The following is a 19,002-nucleotide window of genomic DNA, read 5'->3' on the forward strand; positions in this document are numbered from 1 at the left end:
TTATCTATAGTCCCAGCTACTTGGGAGGCTGAGGTAGGGTGGCTTGAGCCCTGGAGTTCGAGGTTGCAGTGAACTACAATCATGCCATTGCACTCCAAGTAGAGCGACAGAGCCCCATCTCTTAAAAAAAACAAAACTAACGTGAATATAGATGATCCCAGACTTAGAGATGATTCAACCTGTACTTTGAAATTTGATTTTTTCCTGGGCTATTGATATATAGTACATGAAATATTCCAACACATGATGATAAAATAAGCTTTGTGTTAGATGATTTTGCCCAACTACAGGCTAATGTAAGTGTTCAGAGCACATTTAAGGTAGGGTAGGCTAAGCTATGACATTTGGTAGGTTAGGGGCATTAAATGCATTTTCAACATCCAATAATTTCAACTTACAATGGGTTTACCAGGACGTAACCCCATCATAAGTCAAGGAGCATCTGTACCTATCACATGCCAGGCACTACTCTAACTTTTACACACATTACCTCGGTAAATCCTTGCAAGCCTACAGAGGTTGGGACCATCACCACCATTTTATAGGCGAGGAAACCAAGGCAGAGAGAGAGATGAAATAAAGGCCCAAGTTCATAGTCAGTACAGAGCAAAACTGGGATTTGAACCTAGGCATGCTGGCTCTTAACAAAAACAATCCACTGCACAAACCGAGACCTGTCCCTCTGGGCAGGAACTGGGGGAAGGCCAGGCCACAGATCAAGACGGTAAAGTGGGATTTTGATGCTATGCTCCACATACTGCTCCACTGTTTGAGCTGTTCACAACCAGCATGTGGCTTCTATAAGTTTTAAATCGATAAAGATTGAAAATAAAATAAAAATAAATCAATAAAGATTTTAAAACAGAATTTTTAAAAATCCTTATCATGCGGCCTACATGCAAGCAGGAACGGGAGACGATCAGTGTCTATCGGTGCCACTGAGGGACGAATGGTGAGCAGGGGAGGACCGAACTCACAGGAGCCACATGCAGGCAAACAGAGGGTCACGCCTCTCTTGGAAGAGGCCACATAAAGCCATTTGGCTGGCCAAGGTAACACATAGGACACACACCCTGTGGGGGGTGAGTGCTCGAGAAGGTGATAAGAAAGAGTTGATGGGTGAGAAGACTCTTGGCCCAATCAGTTAAGCAGGCTCTGGAGCTCAAAGTCCAGGGACTGTATACACCTTATCTGGGCCACGTGTAAAGCTACATACGTGTCAGTAATCGAAAAGTCCCCGTTTTCTGCCCTGTAATAAAAGGCGTGTCAGGATCTAGGTTAGTGGGGTTGGTGGAGAGGCCACCCATGGGGACCTGATCCCCTCCTGACTTCATAAATGTAGGACACTGACATTCAGCTCCTCCTGGGCAGACTGTGGGTCAGGCTGCCCAGGTTCTAACCCCAACCCCAACCAACTATGCGACAAGGATCAAGGACTTCACTTCTCTGGGCCTCAGTTTCCTTATCTGTGAAATGGCAAATAAAATTCTACCGTAATGAGGGCTAAATAAGACATTTATGTAATAGAACACCTCAGCCCATGTAAGAGGGGACTGGGGTTATTACAATATTTCCACCATACCAACCTGGAGTCCAAAGTCTGAACCCCCCAAGAATCTTTCACCCTGCTCACCACCCACTCTGACCAATCCCTGGGCAAGTTCTGCTGGGTCACACACTTCTCTGAAGTGCTAACACCACCACTCTCATCGGGCACTTTGCCTCTCTCCTCACTCCGGCACAGGCTGCCTCCCTCGTGGCGTCACTTCCACACCCACCTCTGCAATCTATGCTCCTCACAAAAGCCAGAGGGAATGAGAGAGGTAACACTCAGAATGAAACCCCAACTCTCCACGGGGTTCTCCCCGTTGCCCACTCTTCAACCCCACCCTACAACGCTCCCACTGCACCGGCTACTCTGTGTCCTTCACACACCAAACTTGTTCCTGCCAGGGAAGCTCTCCCCCAACCCCCTCAGTTGTCCAACCTTCCATAACCCCCCTCCTCTACCTTCCAGGTGTGTCTCTCTCACCACTGTGCTTCAGTGACTTCATGGCATTATTCATTCCCATCTGGAATTATCTTACTAATTTGTTTACCTCTTGATTGTCTGTGTCCCTCAACCTGAACAATAAACTCCAGGAGGACATGTTCTGTCCCCAGCACTTCAAACATATGTGATGTTCAATAAATATTTGCTGAATAAGTCAACAATTAAATGAATTAATGAACTGCACATCATGACACAATAAATCTTCTCCCTGCAGAAGGAATAAATATGTTGTAATCTCCAAGAGCAAAGAAGGCCCTTAGATATCGTGCAACGTAATTTGTGACTGACTCCAAAGCGTCTGAATGATTTCAAGAGTGACACTGCTCTAAAGAATTTATGACCCAGACAACAGAGGCTGGGGTCAGAGCTCGCCCCTGGCCAGGCTACTAGAAGGACTCGCCTCTCCACTGGAGCAGAGCCCTTTATTGTTCTTTTGTCTAGGAATGGCGCTTCAGATCAGAAGAAATCCAAATGCTCAAAAACCTCTTGCCCCAAGCACAAAAGGATTAATCCCCTGGCACGAAGCAGGAACTCTCCAAAGGCTGTAAGGTCTGGAAATACATGGCCGGGGAAAAAAAGAGAGAGAAAAAAAAAATGGAATGTCAACAGTCTAGAGTCGTCTCTCCCTGGTAACCCTGACTGACAAACACGCAACAAGGCCCCACCTGGTCAAAGGTAAAGCCTGAAGCAGCCGTGCCTACACAATGAGGTGACTGCTACCAGTTCATCTGCTTATTCCCAAGCCCAGGACAGGGCGTGAGCAGGAGCAGAGACCAGTAAATGTTGAATGAATGAACGCACAAAGAAGATTTGAATCACCGAAGGAAAAATCAGCAGATTAGAAACCACCAGCCGGGTTGTTTAATACTCATTTCTAATGTAAACAAAAGTTCAAAAGAGTAAGTACCCTCAGGATAACTGAATAATAGATGAGGGGAAGTTTCTCTCTAGAGGAATATTGCAGCTAATAAACAAAGAGGTGGACAGAATTGCAGTATCACAGTGTGTGCAAACCCCAAATGATATAATGGATCTAAGCAATAGTCACCCATGGCCACTATACATCACAGAACACAACGAGGGGCCACAGGCTTTACACACCTCCTAAGGGACATACAATAACACCTACACCTACGAGAGTATCTTGTCCTCCCTGCCAAAAAAAAAAAAAAGTGTGTGTTTATATCTCAAAGCTGAATCTCACCTGGTCTCAAAATCCAGCTACCCATTTACAGGAAAAACAGGGATAGAGGAACAAGTTAAACAATGCAACAAGGATACGATCAGTCAGATCTAGACCTGATCACACACAGGACAAATGACACGGCTTTTCTCAACAAATAAACTGTAAGAAAAAAAAAAAACAAAAGAGGGAAGGGGAGGGTGTAGACTACATGAGACTTAACAGGCATATGAACCAAGTCCAGTGATGGCCCCTGTTGGGTTCTGATTGGAATAAACCACTTCTAGAAAGATACTTATGAGAAGATCTAAAAATGTTAACACTGAATGGATGATATAATTATTTTAATCACGATAATAGCCTTGTCACTGCATCTTTAAAGAATCCTTATATTTTACAGATACTCAACTATTTAGCTTTAAAATAATCCAGTGAGGGGGTGGAGGTGGATTGTGGCAAATATAGATAAAACCAGAGTGGTCATAAGTTAATACGAGTTAAAGCAATTTACTTTTTTAAAAAGGTGTCTAGAAGTGATTACAAACACAGGGTGACTCCGAGAAGACAGGCTGTGATTACTACCACTACCAAGTGCTAATGATCAGGCCATGTCCTCCTCCGGCTCAGAACCCTCCTGTGGCTCCATCTCACTCTAGGTAAAGCCAGACGTCCTCCCTGTGGCCCACAAGGCCCCTCATAGTCTGCCCCATCACCTCTCTGCTCTCACTTCCCATCACGCTCTCCTTCGCTCACCTCTCAATCCCGGCTGTCCACTCTGAAGTCCTTTAGGCACACCACGCACCCTCTCACCTCAAGGCCTTTGTGCTGGCCCTTCCCTCTGCCCCATATGCTCTTCCCCAGATGCCTGCATGACTCCTTCACGCCCCTCCTTCACTTCTGCTCAAATGTCACTTCATCAAAATGGCCTTCCCCGAGCACCACGTCTAAAAAGGCACCGCAAGCTACTCTCATTCCATGCATCCTCCTTTATTTTTCTTCACACCTCTTATTTCTGACTTACTATAAACTTGTTTGTTTACTATTTATTTCCCCTTTTGTAATATAAGCTCTTCAGGAGTAGACACTTAGTTTTGTCCATTATTGTCCTCCTGGCTCCCAGAATAGTGCCTGCACAAAACAGGTGCTCGATCAATGCTGTGTAAGAAATCAAAAAATCAAAAGGGGAATCACCCAGAGATACCGTCCTGGTGTCTGGCAGCTCCTTTAAGTTCCATTTTTTGGGTACACCTCAGAACTAGTGAAGTTCCTGGCTGCCTACTTCAATATTTAGTTTCCCCTTTTAACTGAGTAATAGAATCTAATTTTTAGCTACAAATAGGGCCATCTGAGATAAAACTACATTTCTCTTGCAGCTATATAAGTACTGAGACTAAATTCTGAGCAAGACTGTAAACAGAATTATTATGTACAACTTCCACTAAGTCTCTTTAAAGAGACAGGAGTGCCCATCTTCGTCCCTTCTTCTCTCCTGCTTACTGGAACATAATGGCTGGAGCTTGAGCAACCATCTCAAACCATGAGGTGGCAGGATAAGGATGGGGGAGCAAGAAGGTAGAAGCAGCCTGGGTCCCTGATAAGAGTACAATCCTGGCCTGTTCATCACTGGCTTCCTTTATATGAGAGAGAAATAAACTTCTATCTTGTTTAGGCCACTGTCATTTTGTTTGACATGCAGTTTTCTATTAACACAGTTGAAACGAATCCTAATTGATACACCTGCGATCAAAAAGCTACGGCAGGCCAGGCGCGGTGGCTCACGCCTGTAATCCTAGCACTCTGGGAGGCCGAGGCGGGTGGATTGCTCAAGGTCAGGAGTTCGAGACCAGCCTGAGCAAGAGCGAGACCCCGTCTCTACTAAAAAAAAAAAAACAGAAAGAAATTATCTGGCCAACTAAAATATATATAGGAAAAAATTAGCCGGGCATGGTGGCGCATGCCTGTAGTCCCAGCTACTCGGGAGGCTGAGGCAGTAGGATCGCTGAAGCCCAGGAGTTTGAGGTTGCTGTGAGCTAGGCTGACGCCATGGCACTCACTCTAGCCCGGGCAACAAAGCGAGACTCTGTCTCAAAAAAAAAAGAACCAAACAAAAAAAAGCTACGGCAGAGTGGGTAGAATAGGTACAGTCATGTATCTACACAAATGTATACAAATGCCCCCAAACTGAGGACTGTTCCAAAGAAGAGAGAATCATTTTGAGCTGGGAGTACACAAGGAGGCATCATGAAGTTGTAGGGAGGGTAGACATGGGAGAGGAGACAACCAAGGAAAGGATGACATGAAATCATAAAACTTTCATCAGCTTAAATAGCTTGCTACCCCAGGATTAGTAACCACAGTATATAAAGAACACCTACAAATCAATAAGTAAAAGAAGCAAAAGTGATGAACAAGCAACATCCAGAAGAAGAAACATGAATGAGAAGATATGCTACCTTACTAGTCTTTAGGGAAACGTAAGTTGACCACAATGAGATTTCATTTCATATCCATCAGGCAAAAATAAAAAAGCTTTACAAAACCAAGTGTGACAAGGATATAGGATAATAGAAACTCTTACACATTCTTGGTGAGAATGTTTATAAAGAATGGTTTGGCAATATTTGCCAAAGTTAAAGATGATCACATCCTATAACCCCAAATCTCATGTCTAGTACATACCCAAGGGAAATTCCTGTCCATGTATATGTGTAACAACATTCATAGCAACCTGTGAATAGCAAAAAAAAAAAAAAAAATCTAAAAAAAAAACATCCATTGGCATGGAAATGAGTAAAACAAAAGTGGTGTATTCAACCAGTGGAATATTACATGGCAATAAAAAAAATAATGAACTACAGCTATATCAAACAGTCTGGATCAATCTTAGAATCATAATAATAAGTGAAAAATGCAAGTCTCAGAAGACTATATACAATATATCATTTTTATAGAGTTCAAAAATCATTCTTTTTAAGGCAAAGAATGATAAACAAAAAATTCAACATGGTGGTCACCTCTGGGAGCACAGACAGGAGAGTGAATGGGAGTACTACAGAGGTACACATAAGTTATTGGTAATGTTCCAGTTGTTGGGTAAACAGTAGGCTAATGTCTGTTCATTATGATAGACATTTTTGCGTGCACCAAAAATGCCAGTATATCATACACCAAGGATTATGATTGATCCAATTCTGTGTGCCCAAAGGCCACCTTTAAAAAACTTCATACACTTAGAAATAGATGAAGAACAACATATACCAAGTTACTGACATATGGGACCAATGAGGCAGGAAGTGGGAGTGGAGGGGATGGAGCAGTAAGTGGTTTCTCTTTCATGTCTTATTCTGCTGTCATTTACACATTCATTTCAACAAGAAATGTGTCCTGAAATAAATAAAACTAAGCAGTATAGTGATGGTTCAGCACATGGCCTCCAGAGCCAGACCAGCAGAGACCACATCTCATCTCCTCTATGCCCTTGCCAGAGGCCAAGTGGCAAGTTATTCAACCTCTCAGTGCATCTGTTTCTGCATCTGAGAAAAGGAGATGATAAAAGTGCCTACTTCTTAGGGCCATTGTAAGGAGTCAACAAGTTGGCTCATGAAAAGTTTTCATGACAGTTCCTCTACACAGTTAAGCCCTTAATGAGATGGCTACTCTTCTTATCATTGGTCTAACTTCAAACATCAACATGAGAGATATGAGCTGAGCAATCAGCTGGTCAGGGCCTACAAATGTTGCTGGTCAGTTTAACCCCCAGACACATTCGCTTCCCTGACCCTTGCAGCCTTTGTGATAAGCCTAGTGCCCTGCCCAGCCTAGGAACTTACTAAATAGTTGATAAATGAATGCACACTGCCTCCGTTTACCCACCACTTCTGTGGCTGTCTGAACAGACCATTTGTAGGTGCCTACCCCACATGTCCATTCTCCCTCTTCTTCCCTATTGGCCCTTTGCTCAGGGTGGCAATGAACACAGCTGGAAAACTGTCATCTACATATTCAACTCAACAAGAAATGTTTCCTAAAATAAATAAAACTAAAGCAGTATAGCCAAATGGTTTAGTACATGACCTCCCAAGCCAGACCAGCAGACTTCCTTTCAACAAAGGTGGTCATGTCACAAAGTTCTAGCCAAACAGACACAAGCACAAGTCCACTAAGGATTTCAGGGAAGGCCGTGGTTTCCTGACAGTGGTGCTGTCTCTTTTCCTTAGAGGTTTGCTTCCTCCTGCCTATTACAAGAATATGAGGCTGGAGGTGGAACAGCCGTCTTATGATTATGAGGCTAAGGTTGGCAAGGCAGATAAAGAGAAGCCCAGGGCACTGGAGAGGTGGTGAGCTGCACATCACCTCAACCTGCTGAGCTCTGCACTTCTCATGCGAGAAAATGAACCCAGTGGTAGCCAGTAGCCAAAGATGGCCCCCACTGGACTACACCTCATGGAACTCAAGTCTTACATCATCCCTCCCACACTGGATCTGGGCTGACTGTGTGACTCACTTTAATGAACAGAATGAGGCAGAAGTGATGCAGGGCCAGTTTTAGACCTATGCCTTAAGAAGGCTCAAAAAGCCTTGGGCTGCCATGTTGTAAGTCCAGGCACTGGGTAGCAAGGCTACAAGGAAGGACAGGTCCTGAGACTATGGAGAGACAAGGGCCCAGCCACCGTCAAGGTGCCATTTGAGTCAAACCATCTTGAATGCTCCAGTCCCATCTACCATATGCAGCCATATAAGAGAACCTGAGCAAGGCCAGCAGAAGAGCCATCCAGCTGAGCTTCAGCCAACCACAGACTCATGAGAAATATTAATAAATTGTTGTCATTTAAGGCCTTAAGTTCGGGGGTGGCTTGTTGTGCAGCAATAGACAACTAGAACAAACCCCTATCTGGGTAAAACACTGTACAAGTTTCATGAAGACAAACATGTTCCCTAACTAAAGTGCCACCTAAAAAAGAAATCAATCACAAATCCCAATAAAAGTCTCTTGCACATTCAGATTTCCAACAAAAATTATTAATATGATTATTAATATTCCTGTCCTGGTATACATGGACAGGAAGTTCCTTTGGATATGTACTAGACATGAGATTTTTGGGTTGTAGGATGTGATCATCTTTAACTTGCTAAATATTGCCAAACTGTTCTCTATAAACATTCTCACCAAGGATGCATATATAAGCGTTCCTATTCTCCTATGTCCTTGTCATACTTGGTTTTGTAAAGCTTTTTTTATTTTTGCCTGATGGATATGAAATGAACCTTTCCTTTCTCTATTTTGTAATAAGTACTCATTAAACACAACTAATCTGTATAAGGGTGATGAATCTATTAATCATTTTTACAATTAATAAGCATTGAAAAGTAGATGGTTCAACAGTGTGCTGGACCTGGTGAGAACTCTCATAAAATACAACTCCTATCTGGACAAGAGGCATCATTATGCTAATACTACTTCATATTCATTCTCAATGGCCTAGAGCTTAAGTTAACAAGGTGGCTGAGCAGGTTGGACACCTACAATCTAATTAAAGAAGGCTATCAATAAAAATAATAATTTAGGGGGGAAATCGAGAAAAACAAAGGGAATACATATCAGTGATGCTCTGCCCAAACAAATTATGAAATACCCACACCACTGTGTGTTATTCAGCCATTTAAAAAAACAAACTTGAGCACCACACAAGGACTCACAGAGGCATTTCTACACAGCATTGCTGGAAAATGAGGGTAATATTATCCCTTACAGGATAATACTTCCCCCTGTAGAATTATATAACCATGGAAAAAACGTGGAAAGATACATACAGTACTTGATTGTTACCACGGGTGAAGGACTGTGGGAGGACGCAGACACAGGGCTGGAACAGACAGGAGGGGGAGGAGAGAAGGAGCCCACAGAAAAGGGACAGACTGAAAATATGAAAGGGGGCTTGGAATCAATTCATAAAAATAATCTAGTGCTTTCTATGCACTAGACACAGAACTGAGTCACCTGGTCTCACTTTAACTTCTCATTTAATGCAGGTTCTATTAATTATCTCTATTTTCCAGATAAGGAAACTGAGGCCCAGAGAAAAGTATTGCGCCCAGGGCTTAGGCAGTGCTGGGGCTTGAGCATTATACAAAATGGCCTCCCAGCAGGGTCCTCAACTCAACCCCAAAACTACCGCACTCGGAGCTCAAAGGACACAGTTAAATGTTGCAGAAACAGGCTGGGTGCAGTGGCTTGTAATCTCAGCACTTTGGGAGGCTGAGGTGGGAGGATTGCTTGAGGCTAGGAATTCAAGACCAGCCTAGGAAGAAAAGAAAAAAATACCAGCTTGGGCAACATAGAGAGACCCCTGTCTCTACAAAAAATAAGAAAAATAAGTCAGGTTTTGCGGTGCTATTTGGGAGGCTGAGGCAGGAGGATCGCTTGAGCCTAGGAGTTTGAGGCTGCAGTGAGCTATGATTGCACCAGTGCATTCCAGCCTGGGCAACAGAGCAAGACCCTGTCTTAAAAAAAGAAAAAAAAATGTAGGAACAGTTCCTCCAACACTTAGCATATTCTTAAAATAGCAGCAGGCCCTGATGTGTAATGATGTGTGCTATGGCAGCACACAGCATCAGCAACTCAGTCCTCAGTGCCTCATGCTGCTGCGAGAAATCGGAGAGGGCCAATGACCTCACTCCATGGAGCCTGGGGAAGCCCTGCCCAGGATATTTTTACAGAATCAATTGCTGACACCAGGAGCTAGAAAACGGATAACGATGTGTCAGCTATTACACAGTCAGACTCTTTGAGCTCACCATTTAATTAAAACTTGTTCAGCCCCAAAGCAAGAATTATTCTCTATTAAAGCAAGGGAGAAGGATAAACTATGCCTGGCTAGTTAATTCCTATTTCCCAGGCATTCCCTGGCCTCCCCCTGCAGGAATGCCAAGCGGGGCCTGGAGATACACGTGGGAAATGTGTATATGGGTAGTGTCATCCACAAAGCCTTCCCCACCTGAATTAACCTCATATCCTCTATGTTTACTAGGGCCAAGGCCTTCTGTCCCATGCCGCATGCACGCAGCCTGCTCATATGAGTCACTGCTAGGGCCCAGGCTCCATAGACTCAAGGGGCTGAGGGACAGGAAGTCAGAGGGCTGATGCTGCAGGCAGGCCCCAGAGAATTGCTGGGTGACCAAGGGGAAGCACATGCACATGCCACCTCACCCACTGCCACAGGTTCCCGGATATACTGACATTCTCCTCAAACCCCAAACGGGGCTGGCCACCCATCCTCAGACAATGTTGTACCTCATATCACAAATTCATTCACAAAATAATTTAGCCTGTACCTGCCACGTGCCAGGAACTATTCTAAAGGATGGACAAAAAAGTGCCTGTGCTTCCGTGGAGCCCGCAGTTTGGGAGCCGGTAATAAACAAGTATGTCAAGGGGTAGCACTTGCTATGAAGAAAAATAAAGCAGAGGAAAGGGCTAGAGAGATGGAGAAAGTGCTGCTACTTAATAAGGAGAGAGGCCTCACTGAGAAGGTGACATCTGAGCAGAGATCTGAGGGAGGGATGGAGGCAGCTTTGGGGATACTGGGCAAGTGTTCCAGGCAGCGGGAACAGCCAGGGCACAGCCTCTGAGGGAGGAACAGCAAGAGGCCAGTGTGGCCGGAGTACGGCAAGCAGGTGGCTGAGAAGTCAGAGATAAGATCAGACAGGGAACATGGGGGCTGGGGGTTGGGCTGGGGGCATTTGAGCACCACTCTATGCCCAGGCCCTGAGCACTTTACATGTGTGACTCATTGGGTCCTGCTGCTATTTCCCATTTCATAAGAAGAGGAAACTGAGGCCCAGAGAGGAAACAGAACTCACCCAAGCCCACAAAGCTCTTCTATACCAGGCTGGGATGCCCCAAGCCCCTGGCACAGACGTTTGTATCCAGGAGCTCAACCAAAGAGTCACCGATTCCTTCTCTTAGGAGAAATGTCCTCCATTTCTTCTCACTCCCTCAACAGTCCGCCCACTCTTTCTTCACAGTTAGGAGCAGACAGGTAAACATTTCATGGGAGAAGGGGGGGAAAAAAAGCCAACAGTCCAATTTCCGAAAAGAAGAAATACATTATTAACTTTCTCTACAAGTCACTACCGAAGTTAATAAACACCACTCACCTAAAAGACGCCCAGGACACAGCCCTGCTCACAAAGCAGGCAGGTGACTGTCGGCTTAGCCCCAGGTGGGCTCCTGTCCCAGGTCCTCCCAAGGTGAAGGCCACCTGCCTAAGCTCTCCAGGCAACCTCGGGTGGTGCCTCCCCCCAGCGCGCCGTGGGTGTCTGGAATGCGGAAACGGGAACCTGCCGTGCCAGCTTCTAACAGCGACTTATTCAACAGCTGCAAGAACACGCTAGCCACTGGAGTTCCCCAAGAGATGCCTGGTCTTCGTGAAAAGGCGCAGTCCCAACGAGGGCTGTTTTGCCAACAGTCCCTTTGCGGGAGGGAAAGAAAAGGACTCCTTACTCATCAGACACGTGGTCTGGGGAACCTGAATGGGCTTAAGAGAAAGCTCAAAGGTAACAAAGGCGGCTGGCCTGTTACTTCTGTTACTTTGGTTTCAGGAACGCACCACCTGTTCAGTGACAGAGCCAGGGCTGGATCTGTGCCCACAGCATCCCCTGCCCTAAGTGAGCACCTGGCTGCTTCATTCACAACCTCACAATCCAAAGTTGGGCTCCTTTGCCTGCGTGGATGGGGCGCTAGCTTGAAGAAGCAATGTAGCTTAATAATTAAACATTGTCGCTGGACTCCTCCAGCCAGCTTTGGAAGCACAAATAATAACAGAATGCTCACTGTGCACAAGGTACTTTATAGCAATTCTCTCTCCTAACCCTCTCAGTAGGAACTTTTTATTCCTATTTTACAGATGACAAATTGAACAGAGAAGTCACAAGCTGGAGCCTGCACAGGAAGAAAGTGGTGGGTTGGGGATTCAGCCCAAACAGAGCAGCTCCAGGGTTCCAGCTTCTAACCACTACACTAGATCTCCTCTTGTGAGGAGAGGCAGGTGCCTCCACTGGGCTTCAGTTTCCCCGTCTGTAAAATGGGATGCGGGTGAGGAGTGAGACCTTTAGGATGAGCACTGAGCTCTGGCCCACAAAGGTGCTCAATAACTATCAGCTGCAGTCATCACATGCTGTCCTCAGAGTCAATGAGGTCCAAGCTTGTACCTTCCAAATAGGAAGTAATCAGCTCATGGTTACAGAGTTGAAATTCTGGACAGCTCACGGGGGCAGGGCGGGGAATCAAGAAAGGCTCTTACCATTCTTCTTTCCATCCATAAAAAAAAAAATCAACAGTTCTGAATCAGGCACTGGGACACAGTGGTAAATAAGAACCACATAGACCCTGCCCACAGGGAGTCACAGTCCCTGGGAATAAACTGGCACAAAATATTCAAAGAATAGCAGATGTATCATGTATTGGGCTTGCTATGGGTCAGGTGCTGCAGTGTTCTAAGCGCTTCATGTGCTTTAATGCATTTGAAATCTCCCAACAACCTAGGAGGACTGTACCATTACCAGCCCCATCTTACAGATATGGAAACTGAGACATGACGAGACTAAGTGGCATGCCCAAGGTCACATAGAGAGACCAGGGGGGATCCAGGTCTCAGGCAGTCTGGCTCCAGAGCCCACGCCACATTCCTCAGCCACCCTCAGTCTCACACGGCAATGGCTTTACACTGTGGCCGTGAGCAGTAGCAACAGGTATCCACTGGCAATTTCAGTCTGCAAAAGGGATGGTCACTTTCGTAGACTGTTGGGGGGACAGTGCAGGATTATTATATGATATTTAATTAATAAGTCACATTTAATATGTGAATAGCAGAGGCCACATTCTTAAGCCTTTACCGCATGCTAGCCACTGGGTGTGAGCACTTGACCTACATCCTTTCTTTTCATCCACACAACCACCCTTGCAGGGGGAAACTGGCCTCTGGGAGGGGGATGTGGGTGGGAGGAGGATCAGAAGCAGAGAGAGGCCTGAGATCCCCCTCCCACTCATCTGCAAAAGGGAAATAATAAAAGTACTTATCTTACACGGTTGTTGGGAGGCTGAAATGGGTCACTGCATGTGAAGCGCCTAGCACAGTGTCCAGCACACAGTAGATATAAATGATCTATTTATAGTAGGTATTAAATTACCTATTTGCTGCTGCTGCTGCTGCTGTTGTTGCTGCTATTATTATTGTTTGCAGCCAAAGGCACACCAACGACATAACTTCCCAAAGCTGAATCCATATCTCCTTTAAGTTTATTTCCCCACCCCCCAGCCCAATGCCCTGGGGTTCCACAAGGACTTGCAACTCTCTGGTCAACACAGAGGTGTGACTAACAGGAGAGCTGAAGGCTTTTCTCCCACATCCAGACCATGGCTCCTCAGGCCTCCTCCCACAGCCTGAGTCCCAGCACACACTCCCACGGACACGCCAAGCTGGGTGCTCTGCCAGCTACACGGCTCAGTTGCTGATCCAGAATGCCCACAAGTTCTGCCCACCCAGAGAGCACCCCCACCGTGTGAATCATGCCAAACATCCAGCAAGAGTCCAGGGGTTCCCTCCCCTCTGGGAGCTCCTGTGATTTCAAACTGGTGGCACCAAGATGCAGAAAGCCAAAGAAGGCCAGGGAAGGTCCCAGTAGGAAGAGGCAGCCTCTTGTCAGGCTTAACAGTAGGCCTGGGTTTGGGGCTACAAGTAGGGCAGGAGGGTTCTACGCTGGTGTCACAGACATCGTTGGCCCTGTCACTGAAAAGGAAGGGTAGAATGCAGTAGGGGGAGGAGGTCCTCACCTCTGACCACCAACCCTTACGGCAAGAAAGAATTGGCCAAATTCCTCATGCTCCTGAAAGGAAGCTGTTAGGCTGAACCTCATTAAATTGCCAATATTCAACCATTCTTGACCCACAAAAAGGCAATTTCAGGTGATTCAACCTAATATTAGCCAGGAAACTCACTCGAGTAACGCAATGTCAAGGAACTGGTCACCTGCAAGAAACTGGAATGGCCATGGTCTCTAGGGAAGGGAACTGGGTGCTTTTTTTGTTGCTGTTAAAAACTTAATAAATCAATCAACCCTGCAATATCTTCCCATCTCCATCTGAGAAGAGAGAAACCTATGGAGGATCCTAAGAGATCTGTAAACTTGTTACCTCTCTAAATTCATCCCTCCCACTCTTCCCTGGCTCACTCTGCTCCAGCCACATGGGCCTCCTTGTGAGCTCCTCAATCTCACCAGGCCTCTCACCTCAGGGCCTTTGCACTGGCTGCTGCTCCTGCCCAGACATCCCCACTGTTCACACTCCTCACCTCTTTCAGGCCTGTCGTTAAGCCACCTTCCTAGAGAGGCCATTCCTGGCCACCTTGCCTAAAATTCCAACACCTTCCACCCTAATACAGTCATTCACCACGTAACAGCGTTTCAGTCAACGATGGACCACATTCACAACGGTGGTCCCATAAGATTATAATGGAGCTGAAAATTCCTACTGCCCCGTGAGGTTGTTGCCATCATCATAAGGTCTTAGAGCAACATGCTTCTTACCTGTTTGTGGTGACTCTAGTGTCAACAAACCCTCTGCGCTGCCAGCCATATAAAATAGCATAGCACATGCGATTATGTATGGTATGTCATATTTGATAATAGTAAACTATGTTATTGGTTTATGTATTTACTATACATACACTTTTTATCGTTATTTTAGAGTATACTCCTATTTATAAAAAAAAAGTTAACTGTAAAACAGCTTCACGTAGGTCCTTCAGGAAGTATTCCAGAAAGCACTGTTACCGCAGGAGATGAGAGCTCCATGTATATTATTGCATCTCAAGACCCTCCAGTGGGACAAAAATATTAATATGAAGGTGGAAGACAGTGATACTGATGATCCTGACCCTGTGTAGGCCTGGACTAATGTGTGTGTTTGTGTCTTAATTTTTAACAAAATTTAAAAAAATAAAAAAAGGCTGGGTGCAGTGGCTCACGCCTGTAATCCTAACACTTTGGGAGGCTGAGGCAGAAGGATGGCTTGAGGCCAGGAGGTTGAGACCAGCCTGAGCAAGAGTGAGACCCTGTCTCTACAAAAAAATATTAAAAAAGTAGCCGGTCATGGTGGTGCATGCCTGTAGTCCCAGCTACTTGGGAGGCTGAGGCAGGAGGATCACTTGAGCCCAGGAGTTTGAGGTTGTAGTGAGCTATGATAATGCCACTGCACTCTAGCCTGGGCAACAGAGCAAGACTCTGTCTCAAAAAAACCAAAACTGGCCGGGCGCGGTGGCTCACGCCTGTAATCCTAGCACTCTGGGAGGCCGAGGCGGGTGGATCGCTCGAGGTCAGGAGTTCGAGACCAGCCTGAGCGAGACCCCGTCTCTACTAAAAATAGAAATAAAAATTCTCTGAACAACTAAAAATATATATAGAAAAAATCAGCCGGGCATGGTGGCGCATGCCTGTAGTCCCAGCTACTCGGGAGGCTGAGGCAGTAGGATCGCTTAAGCCCAGGAGTTTGAGGTTGCTGTGAGCTAGGCTGACGCCACGGCACTCACTCTAGCCCGGACTCTGTCTCAAAAAAAAAAAAAAAAAAAAAAAAACCAAGGTAAAAAAATTTTAAAAATAGACAAATACTTACAGAAGAATATAAAGAAAATATTTTTGTACAACTATATAGTGTGCTTGCGTTTTAAGCTAAGTGGCAATTACAAAAGTCAAAGTTTTCAAAAAGTTTATAAAGCAAACAAGTTACAGTAAGCTACAGTTAATTTATTATTAAAGAAAAATATTTTTTATAAATTTAATGTAGCCTAAGTGTACAGTGTTTATAAAGTCTACAGTAGTGTACAGTGATGTCCTAGGCCTTCACACTCACTCACCACACACTGACTCACCCAGAGCAGCTTCCAGTCCTATAAGCTCCAGTCATGGTAAGTGCCCCGTACAGGTGTACTATTTGTTACCTTTTATGCCATATTTTTACTGTACCTTTTCTATGTTTAGATACACAAACACTTAGCACTGTGTTACAATGTTCACGGTATTCAGTAACGTGCTCTGCAGGGCTGTAGCTCAGGAGCAACAGGCTGTGCCACAGAGCCCAGGTGTGTAGCACACTATGTGCCGTTTATGTTTGCGTCAGTACATTCTGTTTGCACAATGAAATCGCCTAAGGACACATTTCTGAGAACATATCTCCATCTTATGACTGTACTCCATATCCCCTTTCCCTACTTAATTTCTTCCTCTTAGCACTTACTACCATTGAACACGGTACGCATTTTACTTGCTTACTGACAACCCCCATTTGAATGTGAGCCCCAGAAGAGCGAGAAACATCGTTCGCCTTGCTCACTGCTGTACCCCTAGTATCTGGAACAGTGCACAGCTTGGTGAGCACTTACTGAATGAGTAAGTTTAAAAATCAGGGGCACGGTGTCAGCATTCAGGGTTTGCTGCCCTCAGATCCAACACTGGGAAACACACAAAAATCGGGTGGCCTACACTGAAGATAGTGCTCCCAACATTCTCTCCATGCTAGACTCACCTTACAGCCTCTTTCCTTAAAGAACTGCAAAAAGTACCTTCAAAAGAAAAAGAAAGGACAGAAATGAAGATGGTGGTGGGGGCAGAAGTTGGAGGAAGCCAGAGGGGCTGCAGGACTTCTCCTGTCTTCCTCCCTGCAAACCAAGAGCAGAGCGCGGAGAAAGTGCAGTGGGGAAAGCAGCTAATCATCAGATGGAACAAATGGCACCAACACTCCAGCAGGATCCGACCAGCCCGTGCTCCTGTTCACATCAACCCTCTCTACCTACTGGGAAGCAAATGATCAGCACAAACCCCAAATGTTCCCTCTTTTCCTGCCACTTGCACATAAGGATTTCACCACACACTCATTTGCTGTTAAGTTACAGATCCCCAGATAACAAATGCAACAGGAGCTTCTACTTGATGTGAACAGGGAGCGCACCCTGGCCATAAAGGAGTCTTAACTGCTGGCTTGATTAGAAATATATATCATCAGGTCCGAGGCACTGTCACAAGCTGCATCTTGCCCCTCCCTTCTTTTGTCCAAAGTCAGAACTAAAAGGGGCACGTTTCCTGCCTCCCGCTGCAGGGCTGCAGGCGAGCCAAATGCTGGATTCTGGCTGGTGTAGGGCCTTACAAAGACCCATCAGAGGAAGGCCCAGGTGTCAGAGGATCTGTGTACTTCTGTCCCGAGGGGAGGATCAGGGAGGATCTGAGGCCTCTTGTTCAAACAAGTCTTTGGAAAAAATGTGGGAGGGGCCCCACAGTCAGGTGCTGGAGGGAAAGGGACCTCAAGGAAGAGGACCTCAGTAAACTGACTCCGAGGCCAGCACCACTGTAGTCTACTCAGAGGAGCCAAGGTTACTGCTCTCATCGCTGCCGGATGCCTGCTTTACCAAAGGGGTTTCCAAAGCCTGGGGCCAAGCATTGACTCACATAATAAAGAAAGAAAAAATAAAAGCAAACATTTTTATTACATAAATGGACTGGGCAGAGGCAGGGAATTCCCCCCATATGTACACTTGAGCTTGAAACACATAAATGCTGAGTGAAATTTGTTGTACTTGTTTTTAACTTTTCATGAGACATTTGAAACACACAAAGGTAAAAAGAGGAGTATAATAAGCCCTCATTGCCCAGCTTCAAAAGTTACCAACTCACGGCCAATCTTATTCCACCTCTTACTCACTCCACACGCTTGTGCCCCAGCATCCTCCACTCGACCATATTATTTTGAAGCAAATCCCAGACATCTTAACTGTTCATCCATAGGTATTTTAGAATGTACATCTTAAAGATAAGGAATTTTTACTTAAACAGAACGAAAATATCATTATCACATCTGAAAAATTAACAAGAATTCCTTAATAATATCAAATATCCAGTTAGTTTTGGTTATTTTAAAGAGAAGTGCAGGTTCCAGAATCACAGAAAAACCCCCTGCCCAGAGTGGCGTTCAAGCCTCAGGCCCAGAGGGGCCCGGCAGGGCTGGCCCAGAACAGGACAGCAGGGACCACATGTGGGGTGGAGAGGCTGGAACTAGCAAGGATCGTTCCGTTTCCCACCTTCTGTCTGTTCACGGAGGACCACAGAGTGAGTGTTTAAGAGCCTTGATTCTGGAGCCAGTGACTTGGGTTTGAATCTCGGCTTTGAGACTCACCAGCTTTGTGACTTGCACTTCTCTGGACCTCAGTCTTCTCACACAAGAGATGGGAATAACAACAGTACCTACGCCATTTAGTTATAAGGAGTAAATGAGATACTGCACCAAAAGCGCTCAGAACAGTACCTAGTACATAACGAGAGCTCGGTGAATACTGGCCAGCATCATTAATTCAGTCAACAGATACTTATTGAGCATCTTTTATGTGCTGGGCACTGTCCAGCAGCAGGAGATAAGAGTGGTGAGTCACCACCTGGGGACAGAAACAAACTCAGAATCTCCAACACCTGTATTGTTTGCAAAGGAGGCCCAGACTCATTCCGAGATGGGGAACCCTCAATCAGGAGAGTACCTAAAAGTCTAGAACAATGACCCTTACAGAGTTGACAGGAAAGCACTGTGACATCCACTCCCCATACCCCAGCCACCAGCAATGTCTTTGGAGCAGAGCAAGGGCAAGGCTCACACACTCAGCTCTGCGGTTGCTGAGCGCACAGAAGGACACAGCGCCCACAGGGACCCACAGCCATGAGGGCCAGAGTCAGG

At 45.6% G+C, this 19,002-nt stretch overlaps 1 protein-coding gene across 2 annotated transcripts in view; it reads right to left on the reverse strand.

Annotated features, from left to right (window-relative positions):
• The window catches only part of SIPA1L3 (signal induced proliferation associated 1 like 3), a 219,186-nt gene that overhangs the window by 192,805 nt on the left and 7,379 nt on the right, over positions 1–19,002 (reverse strand). The window contains exon 1 of one of the 2 annotated variants that reach the window (XM_045532122.1): positions 11,394–11,535. The exons of the other annotated variant lie outside the window; for it this stretch is intronic. The gene's annotated coding sequence lies outside the window, so the exon portion shown is untranslated. Of the gene's footprint in view, positions 1–11,393; positions 11,536–19,002 lie in introns of those variants that run through there. 2 annotated transcript variants of the gene reach the window in all.

This window comes from Lemur catta, chromosome 19 (assembly GCF_020740605.2).
Source record: "Lemur catta isolate mLemCat1 chromosome 19, mLemCat1.pri, whole genome shotgun sequence".
NCBI classification, from domain to species: Eukaryota; Metazoa; Chordata; class Mammalia; order Primates; family Lemuridae; genus Lemur; species Lemur catta.